The sequence below is a fragment of the Trachemys scripta genome, chromosome 6, assembly GCF_013100865.1.
Source record: "Trachemys scripta elegans isolate TJP31775 chromosome 6, CAS_Tse_1.0, whole genome shotgun sequence".
Classification (NCBI taxonomy): domain Eukaryota; kingdom Metazoa; phylum Chordata; order Testudines; family Emydidae; genus Trachemys; species Trachemys scripta.
In genome coordinates, this window is record NC_048303.1 from 21,023,944 (window position 1) to 21,045,929 (window position 21,986).

At 42.6% G+C, this 21,986-nt stretch overlaps 1 long non-coding RNA gene across 10 annotated transcripts in view; it reads left to right on the forward strand.

The window, feature by feature from the left end:
• Window positions 1–20,845, forward strand: part of LOC117879115 — a 40,085-nt gene extending 19,240 nt beyond the window's left edge. For 8 of the 10 annotated variants that reach the window (XR_004646181.1, XR_004646175.1, XR_004646180.1 and 5 more), the window contains 4 exons: window positions 11,854–11,936; window positions 16,333–16,401; window positions 18,542–18,743; window positions 20,190–20,845. This is a non-coding gene — a long non-coding RNA (uncharacterized LOC117879115). Of the gene's footprint in view, window positions 1–11,853; window positions 11,937–16,332; window positions 16,402–17,475; window positions 17,626–18,541; window positions 18,744–20,189 lie in introns of all 10 variants that reach the window. The other 2 variants (XR_004646177.1, XR_004646176.1) reach the window with 2 other exon arrangements.
• The last annotated feature ends 1,141 nt before the right edge of the window (window positions 20,846–21,986 follow it).

Sequence of the window (21,986 nt, forward strand, 5' to 3'; positions counted from 1 at the left end):
TTGAGAGGAGGGGTGGGGCAGGAGTGCTAGGAAAACAGTCCTTTACTTTTTGAAATACAAGGTTTGAACCCTATCTATAATAGGGTGGCTTGCCCCATGAGCTGAAGAGCCTGCAGCCAATGCTGATTACAGGATGGGCCTCACCTGAGAGGAATTGGGTGATTCCTGTATGGAAAAAGCCAGGTTTAAGTACTGAGAGGGCCCAGCTAGGGAAAGGCTGGAGGGGAGAGACTGAAGGGAGCAAAATGGATCCCGCTGGCTCCTGAATGAGCAGGGAGGCTTGGGAGAGACTGGGGGAGAGAGTGGCTAAAGAAGAGCCTGAGAGGGTGGAAGCTCTTTTTCTGTCAAAGACAGTTTTCTGAACTTTTAGTTTGGACAATGGTGATTCCAGAAGGGGTGGGCTAAAAGACTGAGACCCGGCCGGGGGGGTCAAGTTACCTGACGCAAAGAAAACCACAGTGGCGAGTGGACTCTGTTACAGGCCTCAAAATAGGCACCCGTACTCTGCAAAAGTAAAGTTACAGGTGCCCCTCCACTCTGTGCAGTAGGAATAACAGCAGAGGGCACTGTTCTCACCACTGCCAGTCTTCTCTCCTTTTAGCTTCCAAGGCCAAAAGGGATCACTGTGATTATCTAGTCTGACCTGTATAACACAGGGCACAGAACTTCCCCAGAATAATTACAAGAGCATAGTTCTTAGATAAACATCCAGTCTCAATTTAAAATTTGACAGTGATGGAGATTTACCACAACCCTTGGTAAATTGTTCCAGTGGTTAATTACTCTCACCATTAAAAAGTTATGCCTTATTTGCAGTCTGAATTTGTCTGGCTTAAACCTCCAGCCATCGGCTTATGTTACACCTTTCTCTACTAGGGTGAAAAGCCCACTATTAAATATTTGTTCCCCATGTGGATACCTATAGACTGTAATCAAATCATCCCTTAACTTTCTCTTTGTTAAGCTAAATAGATAGACTCAAGGAGCTCAGTCACTAGAAGGTATGTGGTCTAATCCTTGAATCATTCTTGTGGCTCTTCTCTGAACCCTCTCCAGCTTATCAACGTCCTTTTTGAATTGTGGGCACCAGAACTGGACACAGTATTTCTGCACCATTGCCAAATATAGAGGTCAAATAACCTCTTCTACACAAGATTCCCCTATTTGTGTCCCAGGACTGCATTAGGCCTTTTGGCCACAGCATTGCACTGGGAGCTCAAGTTCAGTTGATTATCCACCATGACCCCCAAATCTCTTTTGGTGTCACTGCTTCCCAGGATAGAGTCCCCCACCTGTAAGCATGGCCTACATTCTTTGTTCTTTCAGTGAGGAGACACTATCTTACTTTCTCCATCACTGTTAATGGACATTGGGGAACTCACAGGAGGCACTCATAGCATTGGATCGGGTCTGTAAAGGTGGTGTGTAAAGGATTTTTTTAGAAGTTGGGATTGTGCCCCCTTTTTCCCCTCCTTTATGATATATAAAGAGGATCTGAAGGGGTTTGATGTGTTAGGTTTTGGGGGGGAGGAGTTTGAGGGGGGGCATTGGTTGTAACATTATCAGGAATGTCAATTCTATTTCCTGGTGTTGATGGAGGCCTTCTGATGGCTCTCGGCAGAGAAAAGGTATTGAGTCTTAGAGCTTAATTAGCCAATAAAGCTGAATAGATATTAACAAATTAAAAACAAAGGGTTTTAAACATTCTGACTAAACATCTAATTTCAGTTACTCAGCTTTCACTTTTTTTGGCTCTTGTGATGTCAACATTTTGCTAGTTCTCCGGTCATTAGAATCTTCCCAATGTAAAAGAGAGAACTATCTTTAAAACAACTCCTTAAAGGCTGCCATTGTACTTCATAAAGAAGCACACAAAAAAAAGTGCAAGTCCATTTTTTCCCTTTACACTGAAACACACCAAATTAATTGCTAACTAAATACAACATATGACTTATTTTAGAGACAAATCCAGGTATAGAAACGGATATCCTTTCATGTGCTTAATTTATAGTTATTGGAGTGTTTTGTTTTTCTTAATCTGTAAACACTAATAGCTATATTGAAACTGAGACTAAAGAAGTTCATGGTAAACCTACCCCAGGTTTGGCACCATGCCTTTCGGAAATGTTCAGATTCCAGTTTGTAGCTAGGTCTAGAGCTGAAAGAGCTGAGGTTCTGCAGAAAAAGCTGCTGTTATGTTATTTCCACGCAGTAGCGTGCAGCAGGATCAAAGCCCAGTTTGGCAGATGTATGAGGCTTGGATAATTTCCATAGGTGCATCCAAATTTTTTAGCCAAACCAAATCCTAATTCAGAAACATTTGAAGTGTATCTATCATTACCTGTGTACTGAAATATGAAACAAAATAGCTTACGGTGCAGGAAGACAGGTTTTATTCCAAAACAGCAAGTGCTTATTCAAATAATTCAATTAAATACAATTGTGCGCTTTAGGAGTTCTGCCATTTGCAGTTTATTAAAGTGCTAATTTAATAAAAACCATATGTTCCCTTTCCAGGGCACTTCTCTCTAATCGAACTCCCAGTTTAATTTATTCACTAAGCAAGCCACTAATTCAAAATTGAAGTCTATAGCTTAGCCTCCGATTTTTTTCATGGAAAATGTGCATTATAAGCTTGTACATCATAAATACAATAGAAAATTTTGATTTGCTGAGTTTGACTAAATTCTGTAAAAATACCCATAGTCTGAAGGATTTGGTAGATGCCCTTTCATCTTCCTTCATCATTAACTCACACTAGATCTACCTAAAACTAACTCTTTATTTTTAGACAGAGTTAGTCTAAGGAATGGCCATGAGTCCCAGCTCACTCTAGTGTCCAGAGGCTGTACTGCAAATCAATGATTTTTCAGAAATTTTAGTGAGATGACTTTTCTAGGGCTCTTCAGGCCACTGTTGAGCCTCCTTTGGGTCAGAAGTGGAGCCTAGCTACTTGTGCAAGGGTCATAACACAGGAGGAACATAACTAACAGAATCAGAGAAATTGGGAATGGAAAAGACCTATTAGGTCATCCAGACCCTCTCCCTGCCACTGCAGGCTGGCTCTTTTTGGGGTACTTTTTAGCATTCAGTCTAGTTTTGAAAGTCCTTAGCAATGGGGCTTCTGCCACTTCTCTTGGGCCTGGTCCACACTAACCCCCCACTTCGAACTAAGGTACGCAAATTCAGCTACGTTAACAACGTAGCTGAATTCGAAGTACCTTAGTTCGAACTTACCGCGGGTCCAGACGCGGCAGGCAGGCTCCCCCATCGATGCCGCGTACTCCTCTCGCCGAGCTGGAGTACCGGCGTCGACGGCGAGCACTTCCGGGATTGATCCCAGAAGATCGATTGCTTACCGCCGGACCCGGAGGTAAGTGCAGACCTACCCTTGGAAGAAAAGACCAGAGTCTAATACACACACCTCCCACTCTGGAAAGTTTTCTTCTGCCTGAACTTTATTTTTGTTAATTCCATGCTATTACTTCTAGTTATACCCCGTGTACAACTCTAAAATAACTCCCCTTAAAGGCTAATCCCTTTATTTACTGTGCTGCTCCCTATATTCAGTTCTCTCCCCAGTCGTGCCTTCTCTTTCCCTTCCTGCACAAGAGGTACATGCTGTCCCCGTACTCTCCTCACTGGGAGGTCTTCCATGCCTCCTTTTACTCTCTCATCTCAAAGGGGTTTGTTCACCCTATCCTCTAACTGCATCATTTCTGAGTGACGTGCTGCTAGGTCTCTCCCTTACTCTGACACCCTCCCCTTGCCCAGTGTTGCCTCCTCTCTCTCAGTGGCTGTTGCCACAATTGTTGAGAGCTGTTGGACTCTAGGTCCCCTTTGCCTTGGTTCTCCATGTCAACATTTTTCAGCTGAACCAGATATTCATTAAGCTGCCCCCCCACCTTGTGGATGGAGGTTCCATTGACAACGCAGAGGAAGGGCCTACTGAGCTGCTGCTCACTCACAGTAATGCAAGTGCTGCTGGCAGAAGCCTACGGGTTTTTCTCAGAGTCAGAAGTCAGTTGTGGGGACTGTAAGTTGTGGGAAATTGACAGTTGTGGGGACAGTGTAAGTGGGGAAACAGCCCCAAAGATGGATCTGCTGATAATGCAGTTCACTGGAGGAGGATATAATGAGAGAAAATGGAAGTTAAGACAGAGGTAGGACAGCTGGTCTAGTCTGTTGTAAAGCCATTGATCTGGTCATTGCTCTTGACTGGGACGCCAGGTGAAGGGGTAAGCTCATTCCAGTGATCTTTAGGTTAGGGTTACCATACATCCGGATTTTCCCAGGCATGTCCAGCTTTTTGGTCCTCAAATCCCCGTCCGGGAGGAATTTCCAAAAAGTCGAACATGTCCGGGAAAATAGGGAGGCATGGTAAGGGGACCCCGAGTGCGAGTGGCTGCAGCAAAGCCAAAACTAACAACTCCCCCGATCTGCCGGGACATGGAGGCAGCAGCGGCATCTGAGCGCGCAGCCGCCTCCTTCCCGGGCTCCAACTTTCCCGGCTCCCGCTGCTCTCCACCGCGGCAGGGGCCGAAGCAACTTCCCCAGCGCAGCAGCAGCTGGAGCCCGGGGAGGAGGCGGCTGCGCGCTCAGATGCCGCCCGCCGCCTCTGGGCCCCTGAAGATCGGGGGAGTTTTTAGTTTTGCTGCAGCCACTCGCACTCGGGGTCCCCCGAGCATATTTTGCCCGAGCGCTACAGGCTTCACGGTTTGCCGCGCGGCAAACTGTGAAGCTGGTAGCGCTCGGGAAAAGACGCTCAGGGGACCCCGAGTGCGAGTGGCTGCAGCAAAGCCAAAGCTAACAACTCCCCCGATCTGCCGGGGCACGGAGGCAGCAGCGGCATCCGAGCATGCAGCCGCCTCCTCCCCGGGCTTCAACTTTCCTGGCTCCCGCCGCTCTCCACCGCGGTGGGGGCCGAAGCAGCTTCCCCAACGCAGCAGCAGCCGGAGCCCGGGGGGCGGGAGGGAGGAGGGGGAATGTGGGGTGCTCAGGAAAGGGGGCGGAGTTGGGGTGGGGACTTTGGGGAAGGGGTTGGAATGGGGGCGGGGAAGGGGCAGAGTTGGGGCAGGGCCGGGGCCCCCGTGGAGTGTCCTCTTTTTTCACTGTTTAAATATGGCAACCCTACTTTAGGTCCAGACCCATAGAAAGGAAAACAATCTTAATTTCACACAGGTGGCCAATGGAAATTCCTATTCCCTCATGTTTATCTAAATTGTGGCTTTTTTTTTTTCACCCATATCAGAGGACATAGTACCATAAATATACAAGCTAAGCTCTGGTCAAAAAACCATTGCCTAAAGAGTACAGGGGCAAAAATATGCAAGCCAGTCTTGCTGTTCCTAATGAAGTATATTTCCTACTTATATCAATAGTACTTCCTGTGCATCCAGTCCTGCAGGCTCTACTCAGGCAAATCTCCTATACAAATGTCTTTGGCATTGCAGAGGAATTGGTAATATATTATTTTATATACTGCTTCATCATTAATAGCATCTGAAAAAGACGGTCAGAGGTTTTACTTTTATTTGAAGAGTAATTTAAACAAAAAGAAATACACATGATACTCCCCAAGTTCAATCGCACTTGATTTATTGCTTCCAAGCGATTCAGTTGTTTTCTCAGAAGTGAATGCATGGTCTTTGCTTGTTTAGAAAAGGGGGAAAAGTCTTTTATTTCTCAACAGGACCTATTTTTAGATTCTGCCCAAGTTACAGACATTAAAGAGCAGGCCTGATCTGCAGATATATTCTTTGTCAGGTTACCACCTTGCCTATCTCAATGGGCCGGGGGTGAAGGGGAGGGAAGTTAATTAGATACATTTTGTGCAGCACTTTGAAAATAAATATTGCAATAAGTTCTAATTTATTATCGTGAGATTAACTCAGCAGGGTCTAACACAGGGAGTTAGAATCAGCACTTGCTTACCTTGTCTACATCACATCTGCCTTACAATGAACACATCTAAGACCCAAACAAAAACACTTTAATTTGCACAATAACACCCCTACGCCGTACTAAAGAATTCAGTGCCCACACAACGCAAGCACATCAAAACCTTTTGTTTTCTTCCCACAGCTTAGAGACAGATATCAAATAGCTATGAGCTGGAAGAGCATTCTGGGTATTGGCATGCAAATGAAAATACCAAGCATCCCACTTTGCTTAAGAATTCCCATGTCTGAAAAAATGTAGACATTTATCAAACAACTTGTCCTCAGGCAGCCTTAACAGATGTACCATTTTTATAGAATATTTTTAACATTTTATTTTTTTGTTTTGTTTCAATTCAATTCAGGTCATTGAAAAAAAAAACAAAGTTAAAAAGAAATAGTTGCAGTATTTGCCATGGAAAGAAACAGTTGCTCTATTTACTATGGAATCTCTAATGCGTATGCTAATGGAAAATTGTGCAGAACTAATAACCCTTTATAAAAATACAGGAATGGATAGGTAATGAACTCCTGTACATTTTGTTACTTTAAGGATACACAGATGTTTTCCAATAAACAAATTTTCTTCCAATTCTATTTTTTAATTTATTTTTTAACTTTAAGCATTTTGGAAAACATGTTATAAATGTTTTTGTTGGAACAAAAATATATTAAATGTGGTGGCAGGCAATATTTTAAGGTGGAAGGAAGTGGGGGTTAGAAATTATAGCTGGTATGTCTTGCAAGAGGGCTGTGGTCTTCTGCTAGTGGATTTGTCACCAGCTCTGATGTGGGTGAGACAGTCTGGATTTTCTTGTGGCTGTCCCACATCCCAAAGATATGTTTGCCCTGTTTTCCTCCCTCTGGATCAAGTGTGTCATACTAGAACAGAGAAGCCAACATTTGATATGACCCAGTTGGCTAATCCCACATACAGAAGACAATTGTCTGATTATATCAAGGGATCTTCACAATGGCTTCTGAACAATGTGCTTGAGTGAGATTTCAAGCACTAGTCTTACCAAATGGGAGGAGACAGGTCTTTAGGAGGTGACCTCCTTTACAAAGAGAGGAGAGAGAGGCTTTAAGGCCATGACTCCTAATTATTTATCATTTCTATAGTGCCAAAAAGTCAAACAGCAAGTTTATATATGGAGAATGCAAAAAAATGTTATCCGTGCTTTGTGAGAGGGGGGCTATAGAAAAGTGCAACATCAATAATGCCAAGTTAATCAAAGGTTGGTGTGGTCAGTGTAGTTTGAAAGCTTCCCAGAATAGGTATATTTGTAGGAATATCTTGAGGCAGGAGCCTTGTCCTGTAGTAATGGAAAACTATTCAAGACATATTGTAGTAAAATTGTAATGAGAAAGAAGTGACAAAGACATGAGAGAGGGAAAGAATAAATGGGAATGATCAGAGAGAGACTTGGATGGGCCTAAGGACAAGAGAAGGGGTATAGGAGTAGACAGTATGATATGTAGGCAGGCACAAGTGCTCTGAAGGTTAAGATGTTTTAAGCCAGTTTTGGAAGAATGGAAGCCAGTGCAGAGATTCAACAAGGGGCAAGACATACCGTAGAATAATGGGAGAAGATCGTGATCTTAGCAGCATTCTGAATGGCTTAGATCCTAGGGAAGCAAGACTCCAAAGAGCAGGAAGATGCAAAAGTCAAGTCAGGAGATAAGAGTTTGGGTTAAAATATTGGCAGGTAGCAATAGAAGAGAGGGAGATGGACAAGAGACACTGGGTGAAAAAATGCATTTGATTTCACATTGTAAAAGTGAGATGGGAATGAATAAGATTACCTTGAGAGACAGCATTGATGGAGAGAAGGGGGCTGAGGATTGAGCTCTCAGGAAAACCAACAGATGGATGGAGCAGGAACCAAAGGGAACCAAGACAGAAGTCGGGAGAGCAATGAATGAAAAGGGCGTGGTCAGCAATGGCCCAGGCACCACAATGACCTAAAAAGATGAGGACAGAGAAAAGGCCATTAGATTTGATTAGGAGGAGGCCATCTGATACTTTAATTAAACCATTTTCTGTAGTGTGTGCTGGGCAAAAGGTCAAAAAGACAAAAACGACAGAGGATCATAGAGCTGGAAGGCAGGACCTTGCAGGCACAGGAACAGAATACTTGCTTGAGCAGTTTTAAAGCCTAGAGGGAGAAGGGGAGAGGGTGGCCTCCTTTAACATCAAAGAAAAGGAGGCCATAGGGGGTGGGGGCTAACGACCAAAGGTTAAAGGGAGGGAAAATTCTTGGTGTGTGTGTGGGGGGGGGGGGTGATTTGTTTGTTTCTTTGTTTTTTTTATTTAAATTTAAATTGCTGGTGCCAAAGCAGACAGAATAAATATGTGCTACTGTAGCAAGGTAAAGGGGAGCTAAGGCTCTTTCTGAGGGAATAAGCATCTTGTTTACTTCCTTTTTCTTTTTATAGTTATTGCTATTAAACTTTTCTGGCCTTTTTCAGGTAAAGAGGAAAAGAGCATCAAGATTATTGTGGGTTTTTTGGGGGGGGCGGGGTGGAGTCAAGCAGTTTTATTGCTCTGTCTTAAAACCAATTAAATCTGCTTCAGAGAGAGTTCAATTGCCTTTGCTTTGAAAGACCAGCAGAAGCTAGTCCACGTGCACACAAAAAAGCATCATAGCATTTCCCATGAGGGGCAGACTTCACCGCTGCTTCTTACCTTCATCCTCCTCTGTTATTGGGAGAAGAACGAAGTACTGAACCGAGCAAGAAACCCAAAAGCAAACCTGAGTCCAGCATTGGGCTGCTCAATTTTTTTCCAATTAGGCTGCACTTAGTATAACTCCAGCAGTTCTGACAAAAACAAATAGGAAAGCACTGAACTATTCCCAAGCACCGTGCATGCACTGTCAATTATTCTAGATTATTTTTTAAGTGAACATAAGTATTCTGGGTACCTTGCAAAAACAATTAAACCCCCTTCTTCAAAGAGCATATATTTGATGTTGAAGAACTTCCTTTGTATTCAGCACATAAGGTATTACAACCCCAATGTACATGAAACAGCTTAATTTAGTGGTCTGCTGAGCAGACCAGAAGGCAGAAACTACTGAGTTTTAATCCCAGTTTGCCAATGCCTCACTAGATGGTCTTGATCAAGTCTTTTAATTTCTCTATGCCTCAGCCTCCCCTTCAGTACAAAGGGGAATAGTATTTTCTTAGTGCCCTAAGTGGAGGGCAGTATGATGATTGATTTACAAAGGTTTGTTAAAATGCTTTGCAGATAATACTTATTGCTCACATAGAATTTACTATCAGACAGTGCCAGTTTGTGTAGCCTTCTGGAGTGTGGAGAAGCCATCCTGCAGTGAGAGAATGAAGACTTTGAACCTTGGACTCCTCTGAGACAACACTATTTGCATGATAGGCGGGAAGGAGGACTGTAGCGAGAATAAATACAGCCAGAAAGCAAAGCATTTTTTTTCCAAACTAGACTACAGCCTCTCTGTTGAGGTCATCTATGGTGAGCTATGGAAGTAGAATTAGAAAAGTAAACTAGAAGGCATCATTATCCCTCAAGGTCAAGTATCAAGATTAGACCGCCATAGGAGGGAGCCCTAGGCGGTTAAATCCTTTGAGGAAAAGGATAACCTAAGGTGCAGTGGTGAAATTCCTAAAATGGGGACAGTGCCTGAGCATGGCTACCAGCCAGTATGAGGCTCATGGACAAAACCTCAAAATTACCCAAGTCCTCCCACAGTGTGGCTAACTGGCCTCCCCCCTTAGCCCACATAAAGAATGCAGGGTCAGCATAATATGATTGTGGCAGAAGTGGGGCTGCTCTGTAGTAACACGGCTACTTTTCTGATACTCTGTAGTAATTTATTAATTCTGTATGTTGACCTGGTTATCAGGATGTCTACTGTATGACTACTGGGTTAAATCAATAGGACTGTTGGGAAGCAAACAAGAAGGCTAAACAAATGGCTCAAGATGTCCACACTGAAGCAACAATGCAAGAGCCTCTGTCCCTCTGCTGAGCTCCCTGGACTAGTTTGTCAAGGGGGTATCCAAGCTTGTGAACACCTGAGAACAAAGACCCTGTCTAGATTTAAAAGGTTACACTCCCTCAAGCAGAAGGAAAGATAGGGGAAATAGACTGACAACCAGACCCCAGAGGTGAGGGGTCGCTGGAAAAGTGAGGCCCGTGTAGGGTCTCTATCCAAGGATGGTAGGACTTGAGGTAAGATAGACATATGTGTAGACCACTTTCTGTATTAATATCCATTCTCTCTTTAAAAATCCTTATGCTTTTGTGATGTTATATGATTGTTGCTACCACTGTTATACGATTGCAACAAATCTTGTATGAAGTATGTCCTGTAAGGTGTCAATGGAAAAGTTATGGTTTGCTGAATATGATTATCCTATTTGCATACATCATTTTTGTATCAGGAGTTATGAATATTGACTATGTACCTGTATTTCAAATGTTTGCTCCTGGATAACACCCACAAGGTACCTACATCTAGTTTAGCCAGCACAGTGTGAAGGGACTATTCAAGTTGAATGGCCCATTGAAAAACACTTAACTCGCAATGCACCATAGAAGAGGCTTATCTCTACCTGATGGGCCTTCCTGTGGATGTTCTAGCTAGAATATGGGTAACGGCCTCTGCTATGATTCATCGAAGCATGCAAGAGCATGTGACTAGACTGAACTCCATCTTGTGTGCCTGAAACTGAGATCTTTCCCTCCATGTGGCAGAAGCTATAAAAGGCCCTGAAACCATTTCCATTTTGCCTCTTTCCTGCTCTAACCTCTGGACTATGGACTTATATTAATGGAAGCATTCTAAGTAGGGGACTGAGGACCTTCCCATTATTTGGAAGCAACCAGAGACTTGACTTAAGCTAGCAGTTTATTCCATCACTGCTCCAAACATGATGCAAGAACTCCCCAATTGTTGTATGTATTTGATTCCTTTAATCAATTTTAACTCTCACCACTTTTTTTTTTTTTAATAAATAAACCTTTAGATATTAGATACTAAAGGATTGGCAACAGCAAGAATATTGGGTAATATCTGAGTTGTATATTGGGCTGGTCCTTTGGGAAGAATCCTTTGCTTGATTAAATTGATTTTAAATAACCACTCATCATTAAATCTTGGTATTGAATCCAGAACTGGAATACCTACGGAGGCTTCATTTCTGACCTCTTGTTAGCCAATGTGGTGAGACAGAAGTTTACTTTTGTTGTGGTTTGGTATATCTTATGGAAGAATAAGCACCAGTTTTGGAGTGTGTCTATTTCTCAGCAGTTTGTCCTGAATTTGGTATTCTCAGTTGTGACCCACTGAGTCACGGTGACAGCTTTAGTCCTACTTTCAAGATTAGACTATACTTTGGTTTAAGAAGGCTGTCTGGAAACTCTGTTCACCACTGGTCACAGGCTACCAAGCATAATAATCACAGGTAGCGTATCCAGCCAGATCTGCTGGGTAACCATGGTCGACATACAAAGTACTGTTAGCCCAGGGCTTGGTCTAAGAGTGGGAGAATCGAGTGATTCCATCCCAGGAGAGGTAAAGGCATGGGGGCTGACATCCAAAGGGATGCACTCAGAGCGGGCAGACGTGCAGCTATCCCTGTAACTGTGACAGTGATCACTGTGGAATTTAAAAACAAAAAACAGGTGTGTGTGTGCATTCTCAGTTAGCTTTTCTGAAAGCCTTGCTAAGAAGGCATTAAAATAGTCAGGCTTTATGGTCACAAGGACATGTGAGGGTCTTGTAGGCAGATTTAGTCCTTGGGATTTGTTAATAGTGAGAGTTCAAATTGCAGCCCCTTGTAGACCAGAGTTCTGAGGCTGGAAGTGGTAACAATAAAGTAAGTATTTCTTTCCCTCCCCCCCACCACCTTTTCCCCCTTTTCTAAACAGGAAGAAGATGGAAAGGGGGAGACCAGTGGGAGCTTCATACCGAGACGTGTGTGTGTAAATGCAGAAGCCACTTTGCAGGGGAGGTGAGGAGAAATATTAAAGATGATGAACAAATTGCCCATATTATTGCAAACTGTGAACGAGCTGGGGAAGGAGTGATTGTGCAGGAGAACAAATAAGTCATGTTTTTATTTTCCCCATGAGAAAGTAGGAGTCCATCCATTTGCCCCTCGTTACAGGCTGTGAATCATGGTAATCCTTTTATTGACCTGGGAAAGTTGAACATAGCTCCCTCTGATATCCTCCTACCCTAGTCCATATACAGGAAAAGCTGTGTTATCTGGCACTCACAAACCGGAAAGCTCTATAAACTGGCATTTTGGGAGGGGGTGCAGGGCACGGGCTTTGGGAAGGAGTTTGGGTACAGGATGGGGTAAGGGGTTGGGGCACAGGAGGGGTTTCGTTGTGCCAGATCTGGGTGGTGCTCACCTCGGGCGGCTCCCCGCAAGCCGCGACATGTCCAGAGACATGTGGCCAGGCTGCGCTGCCTCTGCCCGCAGGCGCCACCCCCACAGCTCCCATTGGCCATGGTCAATGCTCCTAGGCAGAGGAATGACCACAGGGTCTCTATGTGCTGCCCCCGTCCTGAGCGCTGGCTCCGCAGCTCCCATTGGCTGGGGACCGCGGCCAATGGCAGTACGGGGGTGGCACCTGCAGGTGGGGGCGGCGCGCAAAGCCGCCTGGCCGCGCCTCTCTATACATGTCGCTGCTTGCAGGGAGCTGCCCGAGGTGAACACTGCCTGGATCTGGCACCCCAAAACCCCTCCTGCACCCAAACTCCCTCCCTCTTAGTTAACTGGAATTTTTGACTTACTGGCACCCCCCATTCTCTCAACATGCTGGATAACAAAGCTTTTACTGTGGTAGCTAATGGTAAAGTCACTCAAAATCCCATTTTAGGGCTTCCTAGAACTAGATACGGGCAAAATTCCTTACATAGGAACTATAGGATCTTGCAATAACTTTCAACTTCAGTATTTTTTTTAAGTTTTAGTTCAAATATTTCCATATAAAGAGGACACAAATAAAAAAACAAAACTTTTTACATAACTGGCAGTGAGCATTTAGACAAAATTCACTGGGGGGGGCGGGGGAGAAAGCTGCATTTGAGCAAACTGTTATATATTGCTCTGATGCTGTTTGCTCAAATGCAGCTTTCTCCCCCCCCCCAAAAAAAACATTATTGGAATGCTTCCATCAAACATCATCATAAAGCCTGTTCATGAGATGATCACCAGAACATTTGAGTCATGGCTAAGAAATCATCCAAGAACATGCATTGCAAACAAAATATATTTAATTGGAAATGTCTGGAACAACAACAACATGAATACAATAAAAAAAAAAAGGTTAAAAGACCCTAATTCCTAGAATACAACATCTTTCTTTGCTGTTTAAAGTGATGTTTTCCCTAAAAATACTAAGTTCATATGCGCCTGAGAGAGAGAGGACTCTGTGTTCTCAGTGCCTGGAATTCATTTCTAACCCTAGTGAGCATAATAAAGAAAGAGAATTTTGGAAAAGTCGTGCCCATGGCAGGTGCCAAAGTGACAGCTCTGGAGGCTAAAGTCTGTATTTATCCACATAATGTGTTCAGTTTCCCTATATTACCATGCCACTGTGCCTCAACCCTGATCTGGATGGATTTCCTTGAAAGGAAGCCCTGTGCAAGGGAGGTTCTATGGCCTGTGTTATACACAGGGCTGGCTCCAGGGTTTTTGCCGCCCCCAAGCGGCGGGGGGAAAAAAAGAAAAAGCCGTGATCCGCAGCAGCTCCATCGCGCCTCTTTCTTCTTCGGCGGCAATTTGGCAGCAGGTCCTTCCCTCCAAGAGGGATTAAGGGACCCTCCGCCGAATTGCCACCAAAGAGCCCGACGTGCCGCCCCTTCTCCTTGGCCGCCCCAAGCACCTGCTTGCTCAGCTGGTGCCTGGAGCGGGCCCTGGTTATACAGAAGGTCAGATTAGATGATCACAATGGTCCCTTCTGGCTTTGGAATCTGTGACTCCATGCCATGTCAGTCACCTGTCTTTCTGTGAAGACTGGCAAAAAGGCTGTCAGCTAGTGCCTGTTATGATGGGGGTTTTATGATGTGAATGCTTGTCCACTTGGAACTGAACTGAGGTCACAAACGTGCTATCAGATAGGCCCCATATACTAGACTGTTTGAAACAAATGTTGAGAAGTGGAAACTGTGAATATTATCTTATTTTTCTACTGGTGTCTAAAGTTACATTTTTTTATTTTTTTCCACTGGTTATAACTCTTAGTCTACTTCACGATAGCCAGCTAACAAGATGTAGAATTGTAAGAGTGTGGGAGGCAGAAGTTCTATACATACAAGTTTCTCCTATTCTTTCCTCAATGTGTGAGCACAACTCCCATTAACCCATCTGACACCCCATGTATGTTCTACCTTTAACCATTCAAATGAGGTAATAGTCTATGGTGGTTTAGCATACATTGTCATGCAGCAAGGCCCTACTTGAAAACCAAAGGATTAATAGGCCCCACTGAATGACACTGCTTTCAGTACAGGACTGGTAATAAAGAATTAGATGTGGATTAAATGTGAACCCCTATTTCCTTGTGGAACAAGACTTTCCTTTTTATTGGTGTTGTTTAAACATTTCCACTGTGGTTTAAACATTTCCACTGGTACGAGGCTCAGAAAAGAGATCTGTTTACAGCCCATCCCAGAAAAAAGAATATCTGGGGGCAGGGGGAGAAATGGTCATCAGAAATCAACAAAGTTCCATTACTACAAAATCAGTAATAAAACCACACTTCTTAACTTTAAGCACTGAGTTACACAGTATGAAGAAGCATAAAGAGCCAAATACTGTGGTCAGAAAAAAATCTCTCAGTTTGGGGATAAAAAAAAATTACTAAATGTAATTGGTTGCACCCCATTTATGTGCAGGGAAGCTTTGTTTTTGTAGGATGATTGGTGATGCTGAAAAGTGTACAGTTTGCACTAGAAGTTAGGCCGTTTTAAGTGAGGTAAGAAATACTAGGGTGTGCCACAGAGACAGAGAGGTCGGGAGTGGGAGGATGAGAACAGAGAAAATTTAAATTACATGTTTGGAATTGTTTTGTTTTAATATTCTAACAGGATTAATAACATAGTTAAGGACCTTTATAAAAAAAATATACCAACTTTTTAACCTGAGTGTCATTTTAAGTGATTTGCCTAGGTCACAGTGAGTCAGTAAAATATAGAGGAAATCCAGAAGTCCTAAATCTCACTCCCCATAGTCTAAACATAAGATTCAAAGTGCATAATGACAACACCATGAGAGCCACAAACGGGGTTTATTTCTGAGACCAATCTCCAAAAGTGATTTTTTTTTAATGAAAAACAGAAATAAAACCTCCATCTGGTGTTTCTGGGTGTAAATTTTAATAGAAAACTATAGTAATTTGTTTCAATACCTTTAGGACTGGATTCTATAATCACCCTGCCTACGAAGCTGCAATTGATGTAAAAACAAAACTGGATCCTTTACTAATATACAAGATTACCCATTTATCTAATGCCCCTAAGGGATCATTGCATTAATGATACAGAGGACTAAAAAAGGTGAATTAAGAATGAAAGATTAGGCTTTATCTCTCAATATTCCTAATGTATACCAGTTTAAACTAGACCCTTGACGTTATTTTCACACAGGTGCTTAAATGTCAGTTTCCTATGGTGTTTTTGTACTTTATGTATTGCTAAAGCTCCTTTTATGTTTATTCTTTCTCTTCTGCCTTACTGGCATCATTCAGAGAGGCTTTTCACCTTACCAAACCAGCCCAACCAAAGATAATTCACCAAAAACTGGAGAAAAGAAACAGTCCCTTTGGATTAGTTCACTCCTGCTTTGGACTCTGCTCTTTCATATGTGGGCATTTGTCAATTGTCTCTGGGGGAAAAGGGCATGTTATATATGCCACTTTACCGAACAGAGCAATAAAAATAAATAATAGAAAAAGAGTTATATGAAGTAGATGGTTTAGGTGTCTATAGTTCCTGGCTATTTGCAGATTCCAGAGCACAACACTGCATCAGATTCCATTTAGAAGGTTCAAAACCATAAAGGCAAGAAGCTATAATTAAAAACTCTATATTTTAAAGACGAAAACCTAGATTTTTGACACTAAATTCAATGGCAGGGTGGATTCTGCAGCCAGTCCAGCAGTGAAGGGCTCATGAAAAAGACCAACTTCCTGCCTGAAGTTACGTGCTGTTAACACTAGGTAGGGATGGATGAATTTCATGGAGTTCAGCTTTTTGCAAACTTTTCAAATATGTTTTTGTTTGCAAAACTAGTGAGAGTTTGTGGACCTTTTCTTCCTTGAATCCTTATTCCTCCTACAAGGGTACTTAATTTAAACCAAACATGAAAAAGTTAAAACATATTTTTCTACCTACAGGGAAGCTGTGCTACGCAGATTAGGCTAAAAGGATCCCCCAAAAGAGGCTAGTACAAGTGGGTGGCCTGGGTATGTGGTATTTTTTTTTTTATTAAAATGTTTACCTCTTCCCCATTTCATCACTCCCACTTCCCTTGCCCCAGTCTCTCTGTTTCACAGTCTCACTGCAATTTTTCTCCCTATTATTTCACTGGCCGTTTTTTTGTTTCTTGGCTCCTTTTTTCAGTCTCTCCTAAGCAGAATGTGAACCCAATAACATTCTAATTCCAGTCAGTCTTTCCAACCACAACTTTCAAGTGAGTTTGACATTAGGCAAAACAGGCCAGACACTCAGCTGGTAATAATCATCATAACTCTATTGAAATCAATAGTTACAACTATTTACACCAACTGAGGTGCTGGCTCAATTAATTCTCCCATCGGTAATTAAACTGCCTGAGCGTGAGGTGAGAAACGTAATCATACAAGAGCTCAATAGTTTTTGTTTTTTTATCTCAGAAATAGTGTTCTCTGAATCCAATGTCATAAACAGGTCGCCCCCTTGCAACTAGTTTTATACACTGAAGAAACTTGCATCTTTGCTGCCATCTTCTGACAAAATAATAGTACATTTTTTGTTTAAACATCTGCCAATGTTAACATTTAATTATCTTTTATCCATTTTTTACTGACCGTTCCACAGTTTTTCTTTTCCTTACTTGTCAACATAATTTTTGGGGGTATTACACTAATTTTTTTTATCTTTTAAACCAACTGTACTGATTGTTTTTAGTCTGAAAGGTCACTATCAAACTAAACATCAGCATTTTAAAAACTTCATTTCTTTTCACCAGTTATGCTCTATATCTAGCGTTTGGTCAGTGATAAAGTGAAGAGGTTGATTTTTTTTGGTTCACATGCTCTACTCAGTGAAACAATTTTGGGGTTGTAAACACTGCAAGAGAATGTTTAAATCCAAGCCAACTTCTCCCCCCACCCCATTTTTAATTAAAAAAAAAAAAGCAAAAATATTTGTATTTTTCTTAGGTTCCTACATTTATGGCTAAACTATTGGATAGTAGGCTTATTAATTGCCTTTTCCTTTTGTCTGTGTATAGATTAGTATAATTTTACTAATGTTAATCCTCTTGGCTTGTCTTTTAGCATTTCATTGGGTCTGTAATGTCCAGCATGGTCTACTGCCTATCACAGTAAACTTTACAATCTGAATGAAACACCAAAAAATCTAGAACCCCAAATCACTGCTGCAAGAGGCCAGAAAGCAGCCAACACAATAAGGATTCTCTGTGCAGTGTAGGACTTGCATAACAGCCCTATCCCTATCGTATGATTCCAGGGCGAGCTGTATGTTTGAGACCTCAAGGCCTGGTCTACACTTAGGCTGACCAGACAGCAAGTGTGAACAATCGGGATCTGGGTGGGGGGTAATAGGAGCCTATAATAAAAAAAAGCCCCAAATATCGGGACTGTCCCTATAAAATCGGGACATCTGGTCACCCTATCTACACTACAAAGTTAGGCTGATGTATGTTATCTTGCATTGACCTTATTTTGCATATGTCTACACTAAAGCCTGTCGTAAATGCCCGATTACAACAATGTAATAAAACCACTTCCCTAAAGGGGTTAGAGCCATAGTCAACCTACTAAAGTCAATACGGTGCAAGTGTATAGACTCCATGACCTGGGTCAACCCTAACAGTCTTCTAACTGTTGTCCTACAACACTTTATTCCTTGTAATAGTGACTGCTCTGGTCACAATTGTAAACTCCACTGTCCAGGAGTCATAGAGATGGGAAGCCATGCCCCTTTAAAATTTCCCATGCATTTTTGAAATATCTTTTCTTGATTGCCGATCTTGGCAAGTGCACCTAGCAGTTCTCCCTTGTTGTGTGCAACTGCCCAGCTGACCATGCCAGCTCCACACACTAGCAGTTCTCCTGCCTGGAGAACACAGGCGATATATTGACTTGTGAGGAGAAGCGGCTGTGGAAGCACAGTTATGGACCAGCTGTAGAAAGGTGGACATCTAGGGAAAGATTGCACAGGGGATGTACATGAAGGGTTACAACAGGGACTATCAGCAATGCCGCATGAAAGTGAAGGAATTGCAGCAGGCATTCCACAAGGCCAGGGAGGTCAACAATTGATCTGATGCTGAGCACAGATCTACTACCTTTACCACAAGCTGCATACTATTCTTGGCAGAGACCACACTAGCACCCCCCAAACTACTGTGGATACCCTGGCGGACCACAAGACAGAAACTCCTGCTAAACAGCAAGGAGGAAGAGGGGAGGAGGCAGACATGGGGACTCCAGCCATGCCATGAGCCAGGACCTGTTTGGTAGCCCTCAACAGTCCAGCCAGCCAAACATGGATGAGACCTATGAAGGGGAAGGGACTTTTGGTAAGTGTGTACATACAATTTTCCTTGGCAAATTTAAATTTAAAGATGGTGCCTGGCCCATCCCCAAGTTCACAAGCAGTGGTATCTGCTTTTAATTGTTTTGCTCATACAAGAAGAGGTAGAATAGGTATCTACTTCCCTATTGGGTAAGGCAGGGGGAAGGGAAATAGGGAGCAGTTTGTTTATGTACATAGTGATGCCCCTTTTATCTTCCTGAGAGATCTCAGTGAAACTTTCATGGAGATACTCTGTAAATTCTCTTAAAGGTTTCTAGGCATGGTTGCCTTATTTCTTCCTCTGCCACAGGACACTTTACCATGCCACTTTACAATATCTTCGGCAGGCACCATTGCAGTAAACAAGCTAGTGGCACGTGGACACACGTGGCTTTTGGAGGCCAGTAGCAGCTATGCTCTCTGTTCCTCTATTACCCTTAGGAGTAAGATATCATTAGTGATCCTAGTTTACAAGGATAAAAAAAATCAAAATTCTAAAAAAACCAGCCCAACCATAAAAATCCATGTTTTTCCATGATTAAAATGGAACGCTGAATTTTAGTTTCCCTAGCCACAATATATATAGGTATCAGTTGAACACAAAGCGTTATTGATATATTTACAATTTTTAAGCAAGTTCAAAGCCTACCAGTGCCATCAATTATTATAATCAAATTAATAGAATTGCAATTGTCGGCCTTCAAACATAATCTACAGCCTTGCTGCATACAGTACAGAACCTTGCCAAACTCAGTGACCTGGTCTTTAGGGGTGATTTTAAATTTTTGGCACCTTTTCATAACTTTAATTATTAACATCCGAGGCTGAAGTGAACTTTGAGATGCATTAAAACACAAAAACCCCTATATGCCGGAAGCAGTTTAATGGAATATGTTTAGCTATGTAAATTTAAAACACATTCAAAAATCAACCACAAGAGGGGGAGATTGCACGCATTGCAATAAGTGACACTGGTACTTTCAGTAAAATTTAGTTAATATATGTTTATTTTTCAATAAATTTAGTAAAATTTAGTTAAAATATGTTTTTATTTTTCAAAAAATATAAAAACTAAAGATTCTTTATAAAAATGCAAATTCCACACTTTTCCGTGGCAAACAAATTTCTAGGATGCCTGGATATCAATTAAAACCAGCCCTGACTGTGGAAAATAGTTTAAATGTTCAGTGCTGTTGCCCTACACTTGCACCCGTGGAATAGGGACTGCAATTTTATTGTTTCATGCAGCCAAAATTTCTTTCTGCCCCCTCAAATGGGCACCATGGCTGGGACTAGAGAGCGATGCTGTGCTGAGGTGCTCCAAAGCTGAAGTGTCAACAAGCATGTCTTATTAGAAGTTGTTATGGGAATAAAGGAAGGGAGTTTTGAAAGTTATCTTTCTCTTTCCATTGATCATTTTTCCAATGATCCATCTGTCTATTTTTATCAGCAGCTGCTGCCTTTGCAGTCTTGAAGGGTGCCCCCTCCACATCTGTAGAATGCAAGACCCTGGTGAGGCAAAGAAAGAAGATGACAAAGGAGGGCATGTTCTGCAAGATCCTGCAAGCCAGTGCTGCATCAGACCTTGAATGAAGGACCTGGAGGACCAATATGATCGACAGCATTGAGAAAGGCTCAGGGGTCCCAGTAGGAAAAGGACAGGGAGATGTACCAGGATATAATGGGTCTTCTCAGGCACCAAGCCCAAATGTTGCAGACCCTGGTTGACCTATTGGTTTAAAAATCAGACTCTCCACCCTTTACAGTCCTCAGAGAACTCCATGGTAGCAGTTCATTACCCCTCCCAACATACCAGGTGACATCACAGTGCACATAAATATCCCTAACACTCCACACCAGGGGACAGCAAGGAAAACCATCACTTCATAAACACTGACCTGTGAGAACCATGGCAGGTGTATGTGTAGCTACAAGGCACTACATTTGTGGACTGATATGGACAGAAATGTTTGCTGCCTTTCCAATTTTTAAGTTCTGTAACTCTGTTAAAAGTTTGTGTTGCATTGCCTTTTGCACGTTTTTCTTTTGCCCTGGTTTTGCCACTCGATAAATTTCTATTGTTAAAAAATAAAATTATTTTTATTAGCTTGCAACACACTGTTGAATGCATAGCGGTACTCAAAGCACACAATGCTTGTGCAGAAATAAAAAGGTCAGGAAAACACCCAGTCATATTTATAAATGTACAGAAAGCACCACATAATTCATAGCTTCACTAAAACACACAGTAATAGTTATAACTGTAAACACCCGAAGTTCTGGTGCTCTTTTAAAGCTTCCCTCAAACGCATAGCTCCAGAGCCCTCATGTTTTGTTGTTCAATGTCAGCAGACAGACTCTCCACCATCATCCATCCTGGTGGCAGCTTTCCAACCTTTGCCTCACACGTATTATGCAGCACAACACAGGCAGCTATAACCATTAGCATATTTTTCTCACTGAAATCCTAGCTAGTGATAAAGAGTTAGTGTCCCTTCAATCTACCAAAAGCACATTAAACTGTCATTCTATACCTGCAGAGCCAGTACTCAAACCAGTGTATGGTTTCATGAATTGGGGACGGCTGGGTCCCCCAGGACTATTGGCTTTTCAATTTCAAGTGGTAAATGATCAGAAAAGATGTCCCTTGCTTGCAGCTTTCTGAACAGTCCAGTGATCTTAAAGCTGTGACTATCCTATACTTTCCCTGACCAGCCCATATTAATATTAGTGAAGTGTCCCCAGTGATCCACCAGTGTTTGCATAACCATTGAAAAGTAGCCCTTTCAGTTGAGGTACTCGGTGGTAAGGTGGGCTGGTGCCCAAATAGGGAGGTGCCTGCCCTCTATCGCCACATGCAGTTCAGGAACTCCATTGCTGCAAATCCATCCACTATGTCCTGCACATTGTTGAGAGTCACACTCCTGCATAGCAGAAGATGATTGCCTTGCAAATTTGCATGAGAATGGCCACCAGTGTGGATTTTCCAACTCCAAAATAATTTCCCACACTTTCAGCGTGTGATCACCGCTTGCTTCTTCACCGTCAATGCAGCTCTCATTACATTTTCCCTGCGCTGGAGGATTGTGGCAAGCTTGGCACAAAGATCCAGAAAAGTGGCGTTTCACAACTGAAAGTTCTGCAGCCAGTACTTATCGTCCCAAACCTGCATTACAATGCAATCCCCTGTTAGTGCTTGTTTCGCAGGCCCAGAAGCAGCACTCTACTGTCTGCAGCTGCTCTGTGA